The sequence below is a fragment of the Canis lupus genome, chromosome 13, assembly GCF_011100685.1.
Source record: "Canis lupus familiaris isolate Mischka breed German Shepherd chromosome 13, alternate assembly UU_Cfam_GSD_1.0, whole genome shotgun sequence".
Classification (NCBI taxonomy): Eukaryota; Metazoa; Chordata; class Mammalia; order Carnivora; family Canidae; genus Canis; species Canis lupus.
The window spans coordinates 35,010,677-35,033,529 of NC_049234.1; the positions used below are offsets into that span (position 1 = coordinate 35,010,677).

At 45.2% G+C, this 22,853-nt stretch overlaps 1 long non-coding RNA gene across 1 annotated transcript in view; it reads right to left on the reverse strand.

Annotated features, from left to right (window-relative positions):
- The window catches only part of LOC111098570, a 59,853-nt gene that overhangs the window by 23,899 nt on the left and 13,101 nt on the right, over window positions 1-22,853 (reverse strand). The gene's annotated exons all lie outside the window — the stretch shown is intronic.

Below are 22,853 nucleotides of genomic sequence, written 5' to 3' on the forward strand. Positions count from 1 at the left end.
TTTCACTCAGGAACCTGACCAATCACCCTTCTGGGTCTGCAGTGTAGGCCTTGACCTTCATACATCATAACTGTGCTCACTAGGACAGGACACTGCTTGAATCATCTGTAGATGAAGTAGGAGCATCCTACCTAGCAGTCTTGTGTTCTGCAAGAACCCTTGGTTTCCTTGGCAAGGTCAAGGAGCAGTGTGCCTCTTAAGCCCTATGCTGTCTTTAACTGGCTAACGTGAAAAGTACCTTGGAATTCAAGATAGTTGGGTCTTAGGGGTCAGGTATAAAGAAGGCTTTTTTTTTTTTTTTTTTTTTTCCTCGGGTGTATCTTACGTAAAAACTACACATGCTTGTTATACCTTGAGTTTGGGCACATGTATAAACTATTACCATGATCAAAACAAGAATATTCTTATAAACTCACACATCCAGAAACCATTGACAGGTTCCTACAGGGAACCAAGACAAGGGAAAGTTAACCAGAGGACAGTCTGTGGTGACAAGTGACCCTAGCAAGAAGAGTCAAAGAAGGCTGAGCCAATGCGAAATAGAAAAAGGTGACCTGAAGTCCTCTGTTCAGGGAGAGAGCCTGTAGCCCCAGAGGGAGGGAAAGGAAGTTGGTGGATACCATTTAAAAAAAAAAAAAAAAAAAAAAAAATCTTAGCCAGAAGCCCAAAGAAGCTGGGAAGTTCATGTCTGCAAACCAAGTATGTGTGTGTGTGTGGGGGGGGAGGGCTTCTAGTCAGAAACCAGCTACCACCAGGATAGACTCCACTCCTAGGACACTGGTAACCCCGGTGATGTCCAGTGAAACCAGATTCTCCGTGGGCCTCTAGACAGGCATCTAACACAGGAGATTCCAGGGCCACACAAGGCCAAACTTGTGTTCTTCTAAAGAATGCATCAGGCCTAGGTCAAATGACCGAATCCTCCCAAATACCGCTTTACTCACCCCTCCCCGAGGTTTGAAGGACATTGATAGGTCTCCCCAGGTGACAGACCTCAGCACAACATGTACAGAGGATGGAGTCTAACCAAAGTTCTTCAAACGCCTTCAAGTCAGGCTGAGCTGCTGAGGCCTGACGCTCATGCACAAACTAAGTCAGCATGAGCCTTATGATCAAGGTTCAAACCAGGACCAGAGATTAAATGGGAATAATCCTCAGACTCAAGATGGTAACCTGTGAAACTGGAGTGTTTTGTTTTTTTTTTTTGTTGTTGTTGTTGTTTTTTAAGACCTCCGGGTTAGCTTGGTCTCAAATTTGTTGTACTGACCTATGCAGTATGAGCTTGTGATTACTTGTGTCCAGTTTGATAGTTCAGTCACTGGAAAGTTGCAGGCATTTAGTGACCCCTCTCTAGGCATGTATCACTACTAGGACCCTGGCATGAGAGGAATTGACTATCAAACTAGCAGGACTAGGCATGCTGCTTCTCTAGGAATCTGTGATCAATCAACTGGGGCTTTTCATTAGCTCCATATTGTATTCTCCCTGCCCTAGATCCTCCCATGTTATCTGAGTTGTATACTACGTGGCATGGCCACCCCTATCCTGGCCTGCATGAAGCCAAGCTGCCGTGGCTCTGCATCCTACTCCAAAATAGCAGCTGTAAGGGTGAACTGTTCCACAGGTCTGAGCAGTATCCCTCCAAGACCCAATGTGCTGGATCTTCCAATTCATTTAGTGCAGAGGCAGCAACTTGCCCTGGTCTTAAAGGATCTCCTGACCAGATCCCTGACCACTGTAGTAACCCTGAGGAACATCTCTCCCTAGAGCATCCTCCTTGCATGTGCTTGAAGCACAGCCAGATTCTTAGCACCACCACCCCATCCCAAAAAGCAGAGGTCCCCTGGCTTTTTGACATGGACCAAGTAGAGCTCTGACCTCTCACCAGCCAGAGGTGCTAGCTCCATGAACTAGGACAGCTTGGGAAAGCCCTTGCCTAGAGCTGGGCTTTTAATGGTCAGGGCTGCCTCAGGGACTCCTTCCCTACTGCCTACCCCAGGCCTCTAAGGATGTGGCTATTTCTGTCACTGTTCTGTCCTTGAGTAGAGGTGGTAGACAGTACTATACTAAGTCCATCTGCTTGTCTTTGGGTCTGTAACCAAGACTGGGACACAGGATGCCAGGAGCTTGGGGAAGATGTTCTTTCCAATGATCCTGATCTTACTACAGTATCCCTAGGACAGTCAAACTCTCCTGAAGGGACTTTCTTAACCTGCCTGTTCTACAATCTTCCTGGGAGATGAAATTCTCTGTAGAACTAGAGAATAGACCTAGAAGCTTAAGGCTGACCCAATTTCCTGAATGTTGCTAGAGTAGGGGTACCTCAATGATATCAAGGGGAGCCCTGGTTCTGCAGACCACTTGGTTCTGTTGACCCAATCTGAACAGATTACTTCTGCTCTACCTCAAGTTCATGAATTTTCTGTCCTCTCTATTCGGAGAGTCCAGCCAGTGAGTTATAACTTGGTAAAGTCCAATAGTTCTCCAACTGAAATGTACGTCTTCTATTTCAAGATTTTCTATCTTCCATTTGTTTCAAGTGTTCATAACTGTTCACTGGAGCATCTGACAACCCTTCTCTGATCGTTCTAATCTGTTCTCAGTGTTCACTTCTTGTCTGTCTTCCCCCTTCAAGCTGAAATTTTCCTGGCTCTCAGTAGGAGTAATTTTAGGCTGTTTGAGAAATCAGGCTTATAAGCCTGTTTTTATAAAACAGGCCTATGCCCCCATTTGAGCAGGTAGTTAGCCCAGAATGTACATCACTTTCATGAGCTGTGGATCAAATGTCAATTCAGTTAAGCACCTGCAGAACTCTCCTGGTCGATCTCCAGGTGTGTTGCCCAGATGGCAAGACTCTCCAGTCATCCCCTCCATGTTAGCTGGAGGGAGAAGTGTGCTGCTGCCCCCCAGACTCTAGGAGAGGGGCACCTCCTGATAACTGTAAAGAGAACAGCTTCTTCCATGAACTGCTGTGGTAGTGCTCATCATGGTCAGAAAGGAGTTTGGGTTTTTTTCTTCTCACCAAGAATGGGCAGGTGCCAATAAACCACTCTTGTCCTATTGGGTGTCCTTGCCTCAGGCTTCTGGCTGGAGTTCTTCCTTGGGGCTATTTCTTATCTGTGCCTGTTGGCATCTCCTGGCTGCAGACCTCTGCAGTGCCCAGGCAAGGGCGTCTAGGAGCTCAGAAGATCACCCAGGAAATTTTTTTGCTGGTTTGTTGCTCATCTCTCAAGATCCCTAGCAAGTATGCTGATTTCTCTATTCTAGAATCTTCTGGTAGGGGACTTCTTCAGGGAGTAGGTCACTTCCAGCCACCACTCTAAAATTAAGCTGCTGACAACAGGGACTACTCAAGACCGTGAAAGAACACTGAATTTCTTTTAATATATACTTCCCAGAATCTCTCCTTACTCCTAACTATAGTCGGCGGCTAAGTATTATCAAAGTACAAAACCCTTTGGTTTGCTTATCTTCATCCTTCTGGCCCCCATTCCCATCTTCTGACCCTTAAGCAAAAACAAAGCAATCCTGAATGTGTTGTCTCAGACCATGACTACTGTGAATATAACAGTTTTAATCTCCTATTCACCCATGGATGAGCAAGTAAACAATTACCACTCTACGGGGATATAACCAGACATCAGAAACTTGTGTCCTCACCTAGACTGTATGTAGGACATGCCATGTGGGCCATATGGAACAGGGACAACCAGAAGTTGTAGAAGGCTGGCTCTGTAGTGACAAGGAGGTGGGTGCTCTCTGGTTCCCATGAAAGATGTCCTAGGTTTTGTCTAATTCTATAAGCTAGCAGGGAATGGAAACCAGACACCCAGGGATAAGCAGAAGCTGTGCCTAGTCCCTTAACAAGGAAAGGTTGTCTGGCTGGGGGGCCTTCTCCACAGGAGCAGAGTCTAGTGGGGAACTTGTAAGGCCATTCAAGGACCTCTGGTCTTCCCCAGGGAACAAGACAGTTCTTAACACAGGGTCTCTATTTTAGGCCTCAAGCCACTCTGGAAGAACCATGGTCTTTACCCTTATGCTTCAGGCCAATTAGCACCACCTCTAAACATTTCAGAAGGCAGACTTCCTTCTACAGATTTCCTCTAATACTTCAATTCCCCGATTCCCCTCCTATCATTAATACGATCTCCAGTTTTAAGCCTCTTGCAATATCAGGACTGCTGCTGACTTCATTCCAATCCTATCAGCCAAAGCCAGTTCATCAGGAATATATGCTAGTGGTGGGCTAAGTTCAAAGGAATCAAATAGACCATTGCAGAAATGGAAGGATTTTTTTTTTAACCTGCTCTAATCCACTCAGTCTGCCTACCTGGAATGTCAAGATTGAAGCTAAGTCTGATAAACAATACTTGTACTCTCAAAACGGGATGTATCCAAGTCCGGTACTACTGCTATGCAGATACCAGGCTTAAATCTGCCTGTCCCCCGCCCCCCGCTCCCTACTAACCCTCTATTGGGGCTGATTGTTAGACTTCCAGATATTTAAAAAGCTCTCTCCCTCCAGTAGACTGTCCTTCCCTAAGGATATCCAAAAACCTCCAAATTAAGGCAAGTATGGGCTATTTGAGAACTTCTAAGACCAATACTTCCCTCCTGCATGATACACAAGCATAGATTCCCATGATAGGAATAATACAAGTGGAAAGTGGTCAGTAACTTCTCTCCAACAAAAAGCTACTTGTCTAGAGGCCCAAAAATATAGTTTAAATTCACCAGCTATAGTTGAGCAATTACATCATACTTGGTTCTTCGTTGGGCAAAGAAATTGGAGCTAGTACAAATGCTTCTCACTGGAACTATAATATGGTCAAGAACAAGTCAATAGGTCAAAAACAAAAACCACCTGGTTTTCTAGAACAGACCCAGCTGGATTTTTGGACCAGTTTTCAACATGAATAGCACTTAGTAACCTAGGTCCCTGGCTACTAGGTCTTTATAAGAACTAACAAGTTCTGTTTCCAATAACTTTGTATTAGAGTTGGATGATGCTTTGAAGATTCTGGTTAGGATTCAACTGTACATCTGTTAAGTCAGATGTTTCTACATCTTTGGCAATTAAGGAGTAGGAGTGACTTCAGTCTAACTACAGGCTACATTCCCAGGAAAGCTCCCTAATTGGAATTGCTACAATAGTTAGGATCTGGATGGTCTTATTTCTTCCGTTGACCGAGAGGCCAACAAGAGGGACAGGGATGGAAAGAATATTTATAGTGCTGGTCCTCCTAGCAGTTCTATTGAATACCAGCAAATTTGTCACCCCACAATGATGGAATGAGGGCATTAAGACCCCTGTTGCCTACATGCAGATAAACTTCCAATGACCAAGTATCCGTAACCAGCATGATTTTCCCCTGAATCTTGTATTTCTGTCCTGTTTCAATTTTTCCATAAGATATTGATAAATAGCCTGACAGGATGTATGGGTGTTAAGCCTCACACAAGGGCAAAAGAGCGATCGAACTCGGATCCAAGCCCAAAAAAGCCTTAGGTCAAAGCATGCAGGTATTCTACACTCACATCTGTTTGGTCACTGGCTGTTGAATACTAAAGGGAGGATTGTGGCGGCGGGGGGGGGGGGGGGGAGCGGAGGATAGTGGCTCAAATGAAGCGGATTCTGCAAGAGCTGGTAGCTGAAATGACTTAGGGTCTTGCTTCACCTGTAGCAAATAAGGCTATGTAAAAGGACCTCTACATCCATGGTGATTGATACTTGAGTTCATGGAGCTGACCAGTCTGTGTACTGGCTAGGGAACAGATTCTTAGGAGTTATTAGCCTGAGAAAATCCAGGATGACTGGCGATATCTACGCCATCTTTCTCAAAAACAACCCAACCCAAATACCCAGCTTTATTTTGTGTTGTCTCAGTTTATGGTCTCAAGATTAAATTTGTACAAGAGGACTTAGCTGAACTAGTAAGATACATTAGGGCATGCTGAAGTAGTATGATGGGCCGAGACCAGGGAAGGTCCAAGGTGCAGGTCCTCTGTTAGACCCAGACACCCTCAGGAATGGCCAAGCCTTGGAGGAGTAATAGCTCCTGTTAAATTTATAAGGTTAAAGGGATAGAACTATTGGTGAAGGTCAAGACCCTTCTGCCAATAGATTTAGTCAAAGAAGTGAAAGCGAGAGGTTGTATAAAATAATGATCCAGAAAGAATATAAATTCTACTCTTGGTCTTCAATGTCCTGAGCTGTACACAGGACAGAAAAGAGAAGAGAGCAGACTTGAAGGGAGATCTCTGGGGTAGTGAGGACTTTGTGATCAGGATTTGGGTTACTGGTAGAGGCATTTACCAACATGGCTTAAATGGCACCCTTGTGATGAGATGCACAGATCTTAAGTGCCTTTTCTTTCAAAGGAAAGAAGCTGTAAACCAATATCGAACTAGAACATGCATATTAATTACTCTACGTACTTAGGGCAAACGCAGCTGATGCCTGTAACAGAAATACATAAAAAAATACATAACAAAGCAAATATCAAAATGGTAACTGTAGTGACTAAGTAGTGCAGCACTCTAAAACTTCAACTTTTCAATACGTTTAAGTTTTTTCCTAACATGGGGGTAGGGAAGTAGGTAAAAACATACCTGGAAACCTGAAAGTCAAAAGCTGATAGCTTAACTCCTCATACATTAGCGTTTATTCACTTACAGAAAAACAAGATCTCATGGGCCGTCCCATAGTTCTTTTCCAACTGATTGTATTAAGCCATACTTTACTATCCTATTACTGAAAACAGGGAATTCATTTGTGTACAAGAAAACCCTAATCCTCGATCATCATAGGAACTTCTAAAGTACTTACCAATTAAGTGGCTCTTTTAAGACCCTTTGTCTTAACTCTCAGACCTATAGGCTGTTACTCCCAAACAGCACCTTACTCACATAGACCTTTTAGGTTAAGCCTCAAATTAAATTAAGACTAACAACTCCAACTAAAAATCCATCTGTAGGATTCACTTAGTTGATAGATCTGGACTTAAGTATAACTTCGTCTTGGGAACAGATCATTTTTCCCCCCGAACTTCTAAAGTGTTTTCTCAGAGCCTCTCAACTGATCATAATACTCTTCAGAAACTCAAAATTCCAAATTTAGTATAACATCATGAAATAGAGAACTATCATAGGCTCATTATGCCCAGGATGCAGAAAGTTCCTATAATTCTATGTTCTGGTTTATTTTTTTCTATAAACCTTTCAGATGTGATTATGCTGCTAATTTGTAGCAAAAAGGAAAACTTGGTATAGTGCTAAACAAAATAACTGACTTGTATAGGTCTCGGTAGAAATTAGTATTGTGAAATGGTGAAAAAGTCCAGATTGCCAAAAGAGAAAAGCTGCAGAATGCTAAAGAGACTGGAAGTAAAAAGCCAGGGGTGAGTGGACTAGTGGGGGTATGTGGCTAGGCAGGGCCTTGGGTACAGAACCCAAAGTAAGGGCTCCACCAGCATGGCTGAGGTGGTGGTCTACCATGATGTTCCTATCTTTCTAACGTTAACTGGGTCTCCTGTGTCTTGGAGGCTTTTTGTCGGAGTTCTGACTAGTGTTGAAAGAAATCAGTTCACATGTAAAAATAAACCCTTCATGTGTGGTTCTGGATGAACCTGGGGGTCCTGGTTTCATCACAGCTTGGAGAAACCTCCAAGAAGTCTCCAATAGGAGAAAACCTCAGAGCCAGTAGGAGACCTGAGTGTTCATCTCCATAATTCATGTTCATTCCTAAGTAAATGATGATGCTTCTAGGGCTTCTGAAATGCCTGTACATCCTCCATATCCCTGCTAGGGCTTGAGGCTGAGAAACAGAAGATCTAGGCATTCTCTGGTTCTATGAAATACGCAGGGGCTACATATTCAACTACCCGCACCCCCCCCCCCCCAAAGCCTGGCTCTTGCTCTCAGGCTAGGGTCTAAGAGGTCCCTGACGCAGCCAGGATTAGACTGAGCCTAAATCTTACTTGCACTGATAAGGCAGTGTTAGCCCCTGGGACAGGGAGGGAGAAGGAACATGTGAATGGCCAGTCTGGCTGCAGGAACACCATTCCTGAGGCTCTATGTCCACAGGAGTCACTTCTACCTATGGTTACCAAAAGCCAAGAGCCCCATCCTGGCAAGGAAGCCAGCCACATGGTTATGAAGCACCAAACATTATAAAAACTGGGCTCCTCCTAGGAGTTCGAATTCTCTGGTGGAACAGGCTCCAGGATCCTTAATTCCTACTCCTGGGAATCCTCTGGCCTTGATATGCAGCTGAGCTCAAAGCCAACATCTGTAGAAGTTGCAGCAGGCTTTCCTGGAGCATAGTACTGAATCTCACCTGTCCCAGGGTCCTCTGGTGGGACCATCTTGGCTTCCTTGGTGGTGCCTTCACAGCCAAGAAACTGAGCCACTCTTCTGATGTAAGTTATCAGGTTTCTATGGTATGGTCCAGGAGAAGATAAAGCAGGGGAACCAGAACTGGTCTCTGCCAAAAATGGCTAGCTAGCCATCTAAACATGTGGCTCGAGGAGCCAGGATAGTTCACATAGGACCAGATAGTGAAGCTGCTTGATTAAAGGGGCTTGTCAACGTGGAGTCCCTTTCTTGGAATATACTCCAAGACCTCCAGGACAGTAGAAACTCACCAGGCAGAACCTTACTCAACAAATTTCCTCGAGGTTCTAAATGAAATACCTTGGCAGCACAGAAGGGACGATGGGGCCCAGTGAAGTACGCATGCTGGGGAGAATCTATTACAGGAGTCCAGAAATTGAATGGAAGATCCTGCACTTGTGAAGGCTATCGGGGACCCACTAGTGAGTGGGACAGGGCAACCCTAAGTATGCTTCCTGCAGGACTAGGTTAAAGGCAGGGGAAGTGTTCATGGAATTTGGCTCCCTAATTAGGCAATGGGGATTATTCCACACCCTTATACTGACCCAAGCAGAGTGGTCAGAGCAGTTGACTATCGTAGTCAAGGAACCATACCCGTTCAAAGAACTGTAGAAATGATCAAGAGAACATGTCTGATATTAAGCAGCACACTTGGCTGAATATTAGCATCAAAAGAAAAGATTAAAGGGTAAGGGACATAATACTCAAGATCTCTTGCCTAACTCCTGGGCCTGACCACCATATGCATGGTTTTCCAAGACTGTAAACTTGTTATGTCCATACTATAGAAGGACTGTCAATATAATTGTTTTTTCCCTTCAAGATGAAGGATGCCAGCCAGTTCAGTGTCATGTTGACCATGCAGAGTAAAAAGAGGCTAGTATGTAGGAGGCCTTGGTAAAACATGTATCTCAGAGGGTAGGAGACGAACTCCAGTTCTTCTGGAAATAAGTTCCCAAAATCTTGTAGAATTCAAGAGCTTAAGGCACAATGGGGCATCCCTTTGTAGGAAAAATCGTGGCATCTTGCATCTACAACTGCAAAGAATCTCAGTGCCCGACCGGTACCATGAGGTTCTAGAGGCTATACTCTAGATCTAGGCATGTACTGTTCTAACCCACATACTCGATGACCTGGAAGAGGCTGTCAGCTTTGTTTGCAGTTGAGAGCTGAAAAGGGCTCTACAACACATCCAGGCTGTGGAGCAAATGGCCTTGATGTGAAACTTGAGCTGCATAATCCAGCAAACCCCAGGGGTGGTAGAGAGCTCGATGAGGGAAAAGGTACCCAGTGGCATTCATAGCACACTGTCCAGGGAAAATCAGATTGTGGGTTCCCAAGATCCTACCTAAAGGTATGCCATATGCATATAGCCCCACAGAGAATGGTCCTAATGAAGCAAAATATTAGCCTGCTATTTAAGCAGTTGAAGCATCAGTTTAGCAATGATCTGTGAGGATGGGTGCCATCCTTCAGGATTGAGAACCCTGAACAGAACTCTTCTGTGGTGGTCTATACCAATAAAGAGAACATGGGTCTAGAAACTAAAGGGTAGAAGTAGGTGTGATAATACTACCATTGCCAGTGACCCATGAGGGACTTTGTGTTTACTATCTCAAACTTGGCTCTGCAGGATTAGAGGCCTAGTTCCAAGAGAAGAGCTTGGGGGAAAGGATGGGAGGGAGGGCTCATTCTTGCCAGGGGACACAGCAAAGGTCCCATTGAATCCTAGGATATGACTGCAGCCCAGACAACTTGGATTCCTTGTGTCCAGGACCCACAGGCAGGAAAACTCATGACTGCAGCAGGGGTGGCTGACCCTGGCTGATCAGGTGAAGGTGTGGAGCTGCCAGTATACGAGGAGGGCAGTGGGCGAAGTATGGTAGCCCAGTGATACACTTGAACAACTGTATTCCCTTTCCCAGGTGTGACTATGAATGGACAAGTTTAGCAATCCAACCTGAGAAGAATAAGTCTACTGGGGACTCCTCAGGAATGAGGATTAATTCTCCCCTAAACCAGTGAGGGCAGCAAAGGGTAGTGGCTGAGGGTCAGGGGAAATCTTTGGAGATGGGAGAAGACAAGGTCCTGGGACCAAATGCAGTGACACTAGCTATGCATCATATTGCTAGCCCTTTCCTGAGCTCAGGAAGAAGGGGCCTACCAGGGCCTAGAAGAGCTGTTCCCCAAAACTCAGACCAAAGAGGTGTCACTCTGCCCTCTGCTTGATAGGTTTCAGACCATGGCCAACGTGACTCCAATTCCTGGAATTCCTGACCGTCCGCAAGTTCTCCAGAAATGCTCCTTTCTTCCTTGGAAGGGTATTGGTCCACTCTAAGAAATCTGGAAGCTCGGGGCAGCCCGGGTGGCTGGGCGGTTTAGCAACGCCTTCAGCCCAGGGCCTGGTCCTGGAGACCTGGAATCAAGTCCCGCCTCAAGCTCCCTGCATGGAGCCTGCTTCTGCCTTTCCCTCTGTACCTCTCTCTCTCATTAATACTCAAAAAAATCTGGAGGCTCTTAACTCCCCTCACAGCAAGGTGTCTATCCCCCACCTGATCACAGAAAACATGCCAACCTGTTCACAAATGGAGTCTTAACACAGCATTTAGTAGGATGTAGGCCAATGTTTCTTGGAGAGGCTCAGAGGTGCTTGCACTGAAAGATGATTCAGTGGCCTTGGAAATGAAGTAGATTGATGGAATTCTGAAGGGTTGTATACTCAGAGCAAAAGTCAAATAGGTCAGCTTACCAGACTTAGAGTTGCTGTTCTCAGACATCCCAGAACTTGAAGAGCTGTTTTCCTGTGGCATCTGTGCATCTGATCACAGGCACAGCCATAATAGGAATCAATTATGGAAGCTACCAGTAAGTAGACTTGTTCTTTCTCAGGACCGTAGTCCAAGGAAAACCTCCTAAATTTCTTACCTGAATTTCTACTGGTATTAAACATGAGCCCAAAGAAAATAGCACATGCCTCAATGTGGGTAGCCCTTACAATGGGAGAGGAATGTCCCCTCTAATCATTAGAAGACACTTTGCTGGGAGCAGGTATTCAAGAACTCCCCTGCCTCTAGTGGAGGGTGGAATTTCCCGACACTTGCATTGCCAGATCTCCTTGTCCTAAAATAATCTGTATATCAAGATCATTGGGAACAAATGATTCTCAGGGTCCAAGCCCTTTCAGAGAAAAGGACCAGTGGAAGTTAATACTAGGATGCTGGCAGGAGGCTTCTTGGAGGAAATTAAAATGGAGACTTGACATTGTACATCCTATATGTCAAATACACAGCAGCATGTACTTAGGTCATAGAATGTCTTCACTACCCTAAAAATCCTATTCCACCAAGAGTAGACCCCTGAAGACCTATGAACTCTTAATGAACCTAAAACATCCCCAGATATTACAATATTATAAATATTACAACTTTATTGGATGATGTGGATATTACAGCCCTATTGGATACTGATAATGGAGGTACCTATGCACATGTAGGACAGGAGGTATATGGAAAAATCTCTGTACCTTTCTGTTTTGTTGTGTTCTAGGTCTTGAAATCCCACATTCCCCTTTGGATCAGGGCCCTGTCTCCCTCCCACTACCTCTGACTGGGGCATCTCCTTGGAGTTCAAGTCTCCACATGGCATCTTTCATGACCACTCCCTAAGTTCTCCAGAATCCCATGCCAGGAAGTGTCAAGTCTTCCAAAGCTAGACCCATGTCGGCAAGTGTACTGCCAGCACATCAGTTGCTCACTGTAAGAAGCAGGGTTAACTCCCTCTTGAAAAGAAAGCTGTTTCATGGGCAATTCCCAGTGTGAACACTTCTACTTTAATGGAACAGCTTATTCTAAGGATACAGAGTGTGTTGGTGATAATCTTGTACACACTTCAGAATTTTTTTTGGCCCTCTCAAGTGCCAAGCTGGCCTGTTAAGTTCCTCCCACTCCCCCACCCCCAAGCTGGCCGGTTGAAGGTTGACCTACTTTCACAGCTAGTTGAAACCCTATGACATGGGGTATAGTATTTGGGTTCTCCTTTTTCTTTTTTTTTTTTTTTTTTTTTTTTTTAAGATTTTTATTTGGGCAGCCCCAGTGGCTCAGCCATCTAGTGCCACCTTTGGCCCGAGGTGGAATCCTGGAGACCCAGGATCGAGTCCCACATCAGGCTCCCTACATGGAGCCTACTTCTCCCTCTGCCTGTGTCTGTCTTTCATGAATAAAATCTTTTTTAATATTTCTATTCATGAGAGAGTGGCAGAGAACACAGGTGGAGGGAGAAGTAGGCTCCATGTAGGGAGCCTGATATGGGACTCAATCCCAGATCTCCAGGATCAGGCCCTGGGCTGAAGGAAGTGCTAAACAGCTGAGCCACCTGGGCTGCCCATATAGTATCTGGGTTCCTAAGAAGATACTGAAGGTGCCCAAAATACAATATCCAGCTCCAGAGGCCAAATCCTGACCTACAAGAAAGGAGACAACAGGCTGCCAAACTTGGTCTCTGTTCAATGGACTAAAAGTGTAATCTCTGTAATCTTTCTGGTCCCAGTGAACAGACCTGCTAAGCATCACCTAGGTCAGCTTGTAGTTCTTGACCAGATAGAGGAGTGTATGGCCTCCCATCACTTCATTTCCTCCTCCACTTCCTCCCCCTAGCAGGGCCCAGTCACAGTACAGATCTGGCCACTTCAACCAAATGGGGGACTTCCAGGGCACTGCCACTGGAGGTCCCAGTGTGGGGTAGAGCTGCAAAATCACTGTCAAGGGCTGCCTATGAAGAATACACCGTCCAATCAAATGATGGGATGACTCCTGAAATCACTGACCACTGGAGCCTGTCAGACAAGTATTCTCCTTTAAGGTAAACCTTAAAGATGCAAGCCTATACTTCATAGCTGCCCTAGCCCTCACTTGCCCTATTTAAGTCCACTTCACATGTGTAGAGGAGCAGCTTCCCAGTCCCTAGTGGGCAAACCTAGAAGTGGGAGATTGGAAGAAAGAACTAGTGTCCATCACTGCAGGCACTCTGGGGGTAACTGGCACTCACTTTTACTCCTCCATTATCCATCCTAAATTCTCTTTACCAACCCACACCTCCCCTGGTCTCAGTGACTAACTTGATGGTATGACTCAAACTCTCATTCCTGAGAGGTCTGAGTGCCTGATTGATACTCCTCCCTTCTCAGGCTGGTGTTGCTGTACTAGTCCTTCTTTCACTCAAGTGTGACAACATATCCAAGAGGACTATTCCATGCCCTAGATACACTCCTGCTGCCTGGTATCACAGAAGCCCTATTGCATTTTGATGATCAGGGCCAATGCCCCTACCAGAATAGTGGCCCTTTTTGCCTGCTGGTTTCGGACACAAGGAACCTAAGATCCCCAGTAACAGTTAAGACTGGAAGGTCAACAGGATCCTATGGCAAGAGTGTGCTATTCTTGAACAGAATCTATTATAACCCTGCAGAAGCAAGAGTTGCAGGGACAGGAAGCACGAAGTCCCCCCAGCGAGTCAGTTATGTCAAGGCGGGGGGCGGGGGGTGGGGGCTGCTCTGCTGTTTCAACCTCTTGGTTTCTATACCCATGCGTCCCTTCCCCTAGAGACCTAGCCCCTTAGAGACCTCTGTTTGCATGCATCCGGGAGGATAATACCTGTCCTTGCAGAGGATTGCCTCTGAGCCAGTGCTATAGCTGTGTCTTCAGGAAGCTGTTCCAATGCTCTATCAGGCCAGCACCCTCTGAAAAGGCCTAGCATAAGCTTTGGCCACTAGATCCCAGGATTGTCTCCTCAGCATCTTCCACCAGAGAGGAAACCTTAGAGCCAACCCCCAAGGTAGCTCACAATATCTCAATATTGTGCATAAGATAGTGACCCTTTTTCTAAGGAACCATTCTGCCAGGCCGTGGTCCCCTCTAACTCTTAACTGTGTCCAGTGTCCTAGGGCTGAGTTCTAAATGGATTCCAGAAAGGCCATGGCATAGCTGCTTGGACTGGAGAACCTGAAAGCTGCTAGAAAGTAGTAGAGCTCTATCGCTGGTGGTCCTGAATACCACCGTGTCTCCTGGTATCATCAGGGTCTCTAGGACCTGTCACCATGTTGTCACCAGAACTCCTTGTTTGGCCTCTGTTAGCATGAACCCGAGGTTTTGCCACATATACCCTCACCTCTGCCCCCACCACATGCTCCAATCTGTGTTTAGTGGCTCTTAAGCAAGAGGTACTTTTCTCCCATGTCCTGTGACAAAAATCCCAAAGGTTCAGAGCTAGCTCCTTGCTCTGCTGCAGACCTATTCCCCAAATATATCCAAGTGAGTATGGATAACTCACTTGGCCAACTTTGGGTATCCTTCAAGGACAAAATGTCCTTGTCTGTCCTTAACAGACCCTTGATTTTAATTTTTTTTTGTCAAAATAGTGACACATCTTCCCATTGCCAACTAATATCTAGGGTTGGGAAAGCACAAGTTTTTGGAGCTTTGAATGAAAGGCCTTTGTACTGTGGGCCAAAAGAAATTATCTTAGATCCCAAAGGGTGTTGTGTTCCCAGGCTCTGTTTTTTTACATGACGTCCCCAGTGGATTCTGATTTGGAGGGTTCCAATTGTTGATGGGCATCTGATTTGGGAACAGTAGGAAAGAGGCCTGATGGTGTCATCAGCTCTGAAAGTCCTTTGTCTTGTAATCCCAAGATGGTTCTAGGAGGCTAGAAGCGGCTTCTCTACTTCCAACTAAGCCTGGGCCAGAGATTCCTTAGGATATAGCAATACTGACCTGGTTGATAGTAAGGAGGTCACGAGGAAAAGGCTACCAGGCCACACTGGTGACTAAAGCTGCCATGGATAGCGGCAAGTTCATGTGCATGAAGAATAAAAGCCCAGGAGAACTGGTTCCAGGATGAGAAGGACTATCCTGGGAATGGTTCTGATAGCTTCCCAAACGGACTTCTCTACCACTGCGTCTTGGCCACGGCCTCTAACTGCTGCTTGAACTTCTAGACAATATATCCTCCTCCAAATCAAATGGTGCAAAGGGCCCTATCTCAAATGAAGTAAACCATCTGGTGGAACAAATGCTCTTAGGTCTTGAAGTAACGGAAAAATGCTGCCATGGATGAAACCTGATGGGGCTCTTCTGAGAGCTGTTCCCCGCACAGGGGCAGTATCCTTAACTGATGCTCCTCTGGAGTCCTCACCAGCACTAGAGCTCTGGGATTGCTTGAAGTACCTTGAATCTGACCACTGATGTGAGGGTGAAGTTAGAGGGGCAACCTGTCTGGAGGGGAAGGGTCCCCCCAAACTTGAAACTGGACACTTAGGCTCCTGAGGTACAGGCTTGACTCAGTTGTGCTGTGAGGCCCCCCTCTCCTTTTTCTGCCTTACATAACCAGTAAGAAGGGGACCCCAGGATGTTTCTGACCCTTTGTGAGCCTGGCCCTCTCTTCTAGAGGCCCTGGATTGACACTAACCATGTTATTTGATAGGAGTTGAAGAAAATGATTCAGTCTTTTGTGACTAATGGTTTTTCTTCAAACCATCCCACCTGCTTTCAGTTTCTGATGGGTTCCTTTGTGCTGATGGAGATGTAGGAGAGGAGTGTATCCTTTGTAACAAAAGACTAAGTGATCTCTCATTTACTCAAAATCACTGTTTTCTTAATGTGTCTGAAGTTTCTGATGCAACTGTATATTACAGGCTATAACTCCTATTTCAAGTATACAATGCTACTAATAAAAACAGAACCTGAATCTGTTAAGATGTTTCTAGTGCTCACTGTTCCATGAGCTACCAGAATATGGACCAGTCTGGAAGCACGGAGTGGCCAGCCACAGAGGATAGATCTTGCTTCCTACTGCATCACTGGCACTTCACTTCCCCTCGTCATCTCCCCAGTTCCCAACAAAGCTTGAGGGGCAGGAAGGCAAGGCTTGAGGATGTCTCCTCCTACCTCAAAACCCTCTCAGTTCAAATTCCTCCCCTCTCAGGAGGGAGAGAGCAGACCTTAAGAGGTGTGATTTCCCAGGAACATGAAGAAAGTGTCTCAGACTTTATTGGGCCCTAGAGAAGTAGAACTGTAGGTTTTGAGATCCTCTGTAGTAAGTTAGGCTGGGCATCTTTACCTAGCATGCCATGACTTCCTTCCCAATCATGTAAGCGGGGGGAGGGAAATGCCACAGGACTCCAGGGTTGGGCTATGGAGTGAGGTGGGTCCAGCTTCCAGTATAACTAACAGGGAGCCAGAGGGACAGCTGGTTGGGGCCCGGTCTAATGGTGGTTCAGAAAGCCAGAAGGCCTAGACGAGCCTCCACACCTGTTCTCAGGGCTCTGCTGAGAGTATTATTGGAAACAATTGGTTTCTTGACTACTAAGAAACCTAATTCAAGACCAGGCACTAGGGAGGAATCCTTGGGTTGGGACTATAACAATGGTGTAATTCCATGTCTTGGCTCCAGGCTTAGTGCTGCGGGTCAAGCCCACATTGATTTTCTTTGCTGAGGGTGGTTAGGGTGCATGCCTGAATTTTCATGCAGCCCCAGCCAGGTCTCTTAATAGCTGTCCCCTGTAGGACAGAGCCCAGGCAGGCTTGCTTTTTAAAACTAGAAGGCACATTGAATTCTATGTCGAATACAGCATTCCAGAAAAGTCTTTCAGGGGCTATCCCCTCACCAATACTTCTGGATGTTTTTAGAATATAGACTCTCCTGGTCTTTCACTTTTTTATGTTCTTGTCAGGTTTTCTTGATAAACCCTGGGTTGGAGCTTCTGTTCCTCTAGGCTCTAGGTGAGTCTTTTGACTTCTCTTAAATCAGGAGGCTAGAGCACCACAGGACTTCAAGGAGAACCTTCTGTGGGTTGTGGAACATCCAAGTTCCTACCAGGTCATCCTGGACCTTTCCATGAAGGGCTGAGGTGCCACTTGTCTTCCTGTACTTCAAGTTTGAGTCTGATCCTCCTGCTGCTTCCTTGCCTGGGTTCTGCTCTCCTTTAGGTACTCTCCCCTGATTGTTCTGTACCCTCACCCTCTGTGCTGCTGCTTCATCTCCTTTGCTGGCCCCTTTTTCTACCATGTTCTCCTTAACGGTTCTGTTCCCCGGGACTCTGTTCATCCGGAGAATTCTCTCCAGGATGACAAAAACGAAAGCCGCAGTGACCTAATACCTATAGATCTCTTTTCCACCTTGCAAATGTCCAGCCTTAACAGAGCTTCAGACCCATGTATACTTATCTACCTGTTTCATGATCTCTCCCATCACAAAAATGATCTAGTGTGCATTCTCCCCAAACCTACCTATCTTCTAGGTGCAGAATGCTATCAGAAAGGGAAGATGGCCAGGTCGGAACCACTCTGCTGGATTCCTCTCTCCACCTTGCCATGCACATAAGTCTAATCCGAGTCTGGATTCTAATCCTCTGGAGTTTGGATTTAAGCAACAGGTGAAAGATTGGTTTGAATTAGTCTCCATCTCCTTCTCCCTGTTCACTACAGCAGCATTCTAACTTAATCCTCCTTTTTAAGCTTACCTCCTTACAACACTTAATTCTACATAGTCATAGCTATATTCCACTTAATTGCCTTATATTTGTCATGTTTCTAATGTTGAGCAACAATATAGGGCAGGGCACAAAAGCAAGGGCTGTTTTCTTAGGAAACTGGTCCTCCAAGCTCTCTGGCTGTCTCCCTAACAGCTCTCCTGCCCTCTCTCTGCTACTACTTGCTCATCCTAAGGGGATGACAGGCAGGGCTGCTGGAATGCGAGCCTCTCAGGGATCCAGAGACTAAGGGGACTGCCAGAGCCCTGCCCCTTCGAAGAGCCTTATTTTCTTCTGGAAGCTTCCTATATATCCTTCAGAAATATCTTGAGTATCTCCAATTCAGGAAGCCAGGGAGAGAATTGGGTTACAGATTAAAAAGGATAGGGCAAGGAAGAGCAGCAGCAGAGGGACAGAGGGATTTGACATCACCATGGAAACCAGTGCCTGGCAGGGAGCTTGGGGAAGCCGTGGAGGGCTGCTAAATACTGGAGGGGTGGAGCCTTGTGCACACGTGGGAGAGCCAAGCAGTGAAACTCTTCATACTCTTTGTTGAACTCCCTAATCTCTACTTTAACCTGGCAATTGTTAGACAGCCAAGCCTCGTGTAGTTCTCTATTGATTATAAGCAGTCCTGTCGATCCCTAAATGGGGAGATACAGTATGGTCCTTAATTAGCAACTCTATTTCCTCCTCAGAGTGAGGGGGAAATAGCTGCCCTTGCAGTGCCCATAGAGAGCCAGGCTCTGTCCTAGAATGTTAAATCAATAGTTCTTGTGGTCTCTGAGGATTAAACGGTGATAGGTAGAAGATGCTCCCTTCATTAACTAGTAGAGCTCTATGTAAAGCTTCAGTGTATCACTTGCTTGATTCAAATAAACCCATATTGAACAGATTTTTCCAGGGATTGAGAAAGGCAAGATGCTTCCAGTAAAAGTATAAAATTCCTGATGCTAGTTCTTAGCTGTAACTGAATAAACATGAAGCTTGTCTCTAGATCCCTCTAGAGGGATCTCATTAACTATGCCTGGGATGCAAGAGGTGGATGGAGCCTCCAGTATAACCTAGGAGACCATCAGTAGCTCCTGATGATCCCAGGAAACCTGCAACTAAACTTCATAAATGTTCATAAAGCACTGTCTTAGTACTGAAGTCTGGTACCCAATCTCCACTATAGACAGTATTTGCTTATGCGACTTAAGTAAGTATCAGTCCGCTAAGACTCAATTTTACAAACAATTCTGGTTAGTCCATCTTTTTTTCTTAGGATCTTTCAGTAGGATTCATGGTGATGGGAGTACTGTGGTCCTAGACAACTTGTGTATGAGGAGGTAATATAGAAGATCTCTCTACTCAAAAGTATACAGAAGCCATCCTCCCACTTTAGGAGGAGTAAATGGGCTTGGTGCTCGACTTGCTCAAAGCAACACAACTAGTTACTGGTACAGAAGGAATTGGGTATGCTGCATACCCCATTAGGCTAAATGCCTTTACTACCTGATGCTGGGGATCAAGAATTGAACTGTGCCTTAGATTTACCACAGACCTGGTACACTTGGGCTAATCTCCCAGATTGTGATGCTAGGTTTCCTGCACCTGTATACAAGGATGACCTCCTGGGGTTTTATCAAGTCTCCTCCATGGATGATAGAGTAGATATGGAGGATACTAAGTGACTGAAAGCTAATGATGTGATGGGCATCCTGCTGGAATGCTAACTGAACTCCTGGGAAATGCCACTAACTAGACTTGCTGTGTTCAGGTTCTCTGAGGAAACGGGATAAATCAGATAAAAAGCTGGATCATGCAATTGTGTGGCGGTGGACAAGTCCCAAAATCTGCAGGGTGACTTAGTAAGCTATATACCCATGAGAGCTAATCGTGTGGTTCCCATCCATAAGGCCATGAGGCTCAAGATCCAAGAAGAGCCAATGTTCCAGTCTGAGTCCAAAACCAGAAAAACTGACCTCCCTGTGTGAAGGCAAGGCAGGAAGAATTATCTCCCAGAGAGGGTCAGTCTTTTACACTCAGGTCTTTAACAGCCCTCTTTAGTGTGAATGGCCTTCATCCACTCTGCTTTACTTATTTCACCAATTTGTGTTAATCTCCAAAAATGCTTACGGTTACCCCCCAGAATAATACTTGACCAAATATCTAGGCGCCCAGTGACCCAATTAAGTGAACATAGTTAGCCATCACCCATGCCAAGTCTAAATACTCTAGAATGAGGTCTTGTGTTCCTAGTTGAAAATTTGAACTACAGCAGTGGAGAATGGCCCGTAAGTAAAAATCTTAGAGATGATCCACTTAGGTAAGAGGATACTATCATATATACTAAAGCCCTCTCTCATGGAGTAGAAAATGCTATGGTCCTAACACCTTGCCTGTAGCTTAATTGGAGGACATTCCTAAAAGTCCTTTTATGATGGTCACAGCCTGGGTCCTATTCTGGTTTCATGGTCTTTGCAACTAGCACTTTAGAATTCAGTGTCCATAAGGGTGATATCAGGGGATGTTTGCCAAAATGGTGGTTCTCAAACAATAGTATACAACCCTCTGCCTGTATGCCACAGTCTCCCTCCTACTCCATAAGATGGGTTAATGTGACTCTTGAATAAGACCACCATATTTAAAGGCTTTAGCATCCTTATTCTGAAATGTTGAAGAGGTGGTGGTACTATTAGTCTTATCAAAAAGTCTATAACCCAGTGTCATCCCAAATTAAAAACATTTTGGCTTTGAAACCTAAGTCTCAGGCCACTTAAGAATATATAGGTCTCTAGGAATTTTCCAGTAACATCCAGGCTTTTCTGTGAGGTCAGAGTCTAGTATAATATGCTGTTTTATGGGGTTGGTGGAGCTAATGGACTCCTAAGGTTGTTTCCAGGGTGAATGAGTAGACCAATACATTTTGGGGAGAGACCAAGCTTGGCCCTAAGGGTAGTTTCTGCCACTAGGATAGATGGCACTGAATACTTTTGCTTATAAAATGCAGCATTGGGAAGAACAAAAACAGAATACGAGGATCAGTGCTAGGAACAGTAAAATTTTCTATAGGAGCCTTAGTCTGATTGCCACATGAGCTTTAAGAACACATGAATGTAAGACCACGACAACTGACCTTCTGATCACTTAAGCATCTAATCCATGAATGAGCCATTGAGCTTCAAACACGAATGATCGTGTCTAGAGTTTACTTCCAATGGGGAATAGCTTATACCAGCCCCTCAAGTAGGTGAGGGGGACTGGGTATGTATGTGCTAAAACAAAGGCAAACCTGACACTGGAGGTCTTCAGCTGAAGCTTTCAACACTACCTTCCCTGGCCATCAGCTTAGCTATGTGGCTGTTACCAAAAGCAACACTGCTTGATGCCCGGTTTTAGATCTTTGCTCTTTCAGGTAAGTGAGGAGCCTTCTGAAAGCAGTGTTTTGCCACAAGCTGGTGAAAAGATACCATGTCCCTCTTTACCTTCATGCGGAGTCTAGCATTCCCCTTCCCCTGGGAAGTTCCTAATATTTCTGGTCGTCTACACAATTGACTTCTTGGATCAATTAACCAAATGGCTAATGAATCTACCTACCAAGGCACTAAGTGTAAGGGATGCATCCGTGAACAAGATGGACAAGGCTTCTGCTCTAGAGTGAAGGGAAGCCTAGGAGGGCAACATGACTTAATGGGGTTGCGAGGAGTAGGCTCTGGTTAGCTGTAACACCTTCCCCCTCAAAATCTTCCCTTTGCCTCTATACAAGTTGTATAAACTCAATAAATCTTAGCTGGGGTAGGCCCCTTCCACTCCAAGTCTGCTGCTTCTACAGTAATGACTGATGCCATTCTAATTCACTTGCAATCAAACCTGAGTTTTGGTAACACTCTTGAGCAGAAGCAATTTTCCTTTGGCTTTTCCTACCTAGTTCACCACATGTGACACTTGAAGAAAGGTTTTTGCCTTAAAGATCAGACATTAGTTCTATCAATAGCTAGCATCAAATATTTTACTGTATTTCAGCAAAATTTATTCCATGGTCTCTACTGGATTCCCCCCTAATCAGGTCCTAAGATATAAGACTTTGAGACAAGGGCTTACTTTGAGTGGGAAGAAGTGCTGGCAAAGAAATCAGTGAGGTGATATAGAAAGAGGTGACAGCAAGCAGGACACGGAGGTTCCTAATAAACCAGCTGCTATGCAGATAAATGAGACTAATTCTCCAGAAAAGTTTTAGGAATTAGTATAAAACAGACTTCAGAATTATCCTGGACTGAGAAATATGGGTGGGTTATGTATACTCCTGACACTTATTAGTCACTTAGAGTACCTCTGGTGAGCTGTTAATTCTAAGCTTACCATGTTAGACAATGTGGGTTCTGCAGCCCAAGGGCTGCCTCCAAAGAAGATTCAGGATGTCAGCCCAGGGTGCATAGAACTTGACAGGAGGATTCAAGGAACATGGTGGAGGATTGACCATGTATTTCCACTAAGGATTGAAGTAGTAGGTATTAAAAAGGCCTCTTTAAATATTGCCCACAATGCAGAGTAGGAGCTGATACTAATGGATCGTAGAGCTAGAGGTGGATTTTTCTGTCTTTTTGCATTAAAATGGTATCTTTAGAGGGAGGGGAAAACTCAAGTGTTAGCATCTTCCTCAGATGAAGAGGAGTGAGTAGTAGAATTGGTCTTGTTCTATCTTGAATCAAGCAAGTGCTTCATGGAAATCTCTTGAAAGCCTAATCTCAGTCTCAGATATGTAGGAACCATAAGAAATACCTGGTCAACCTTCAGGCCTGCTTGATTCTTTGCTCAAGCATACTAAGAGCAAGGAGCACGAACACTATTTTGAGAAATAGGACCAAAGTACCCCCAAATGTGATGAAGAAAAAAAAATCTATTCAAAAAGTTCAATGAAGCCCAAGGAGGATAAACCCAAACAAATCCGTAT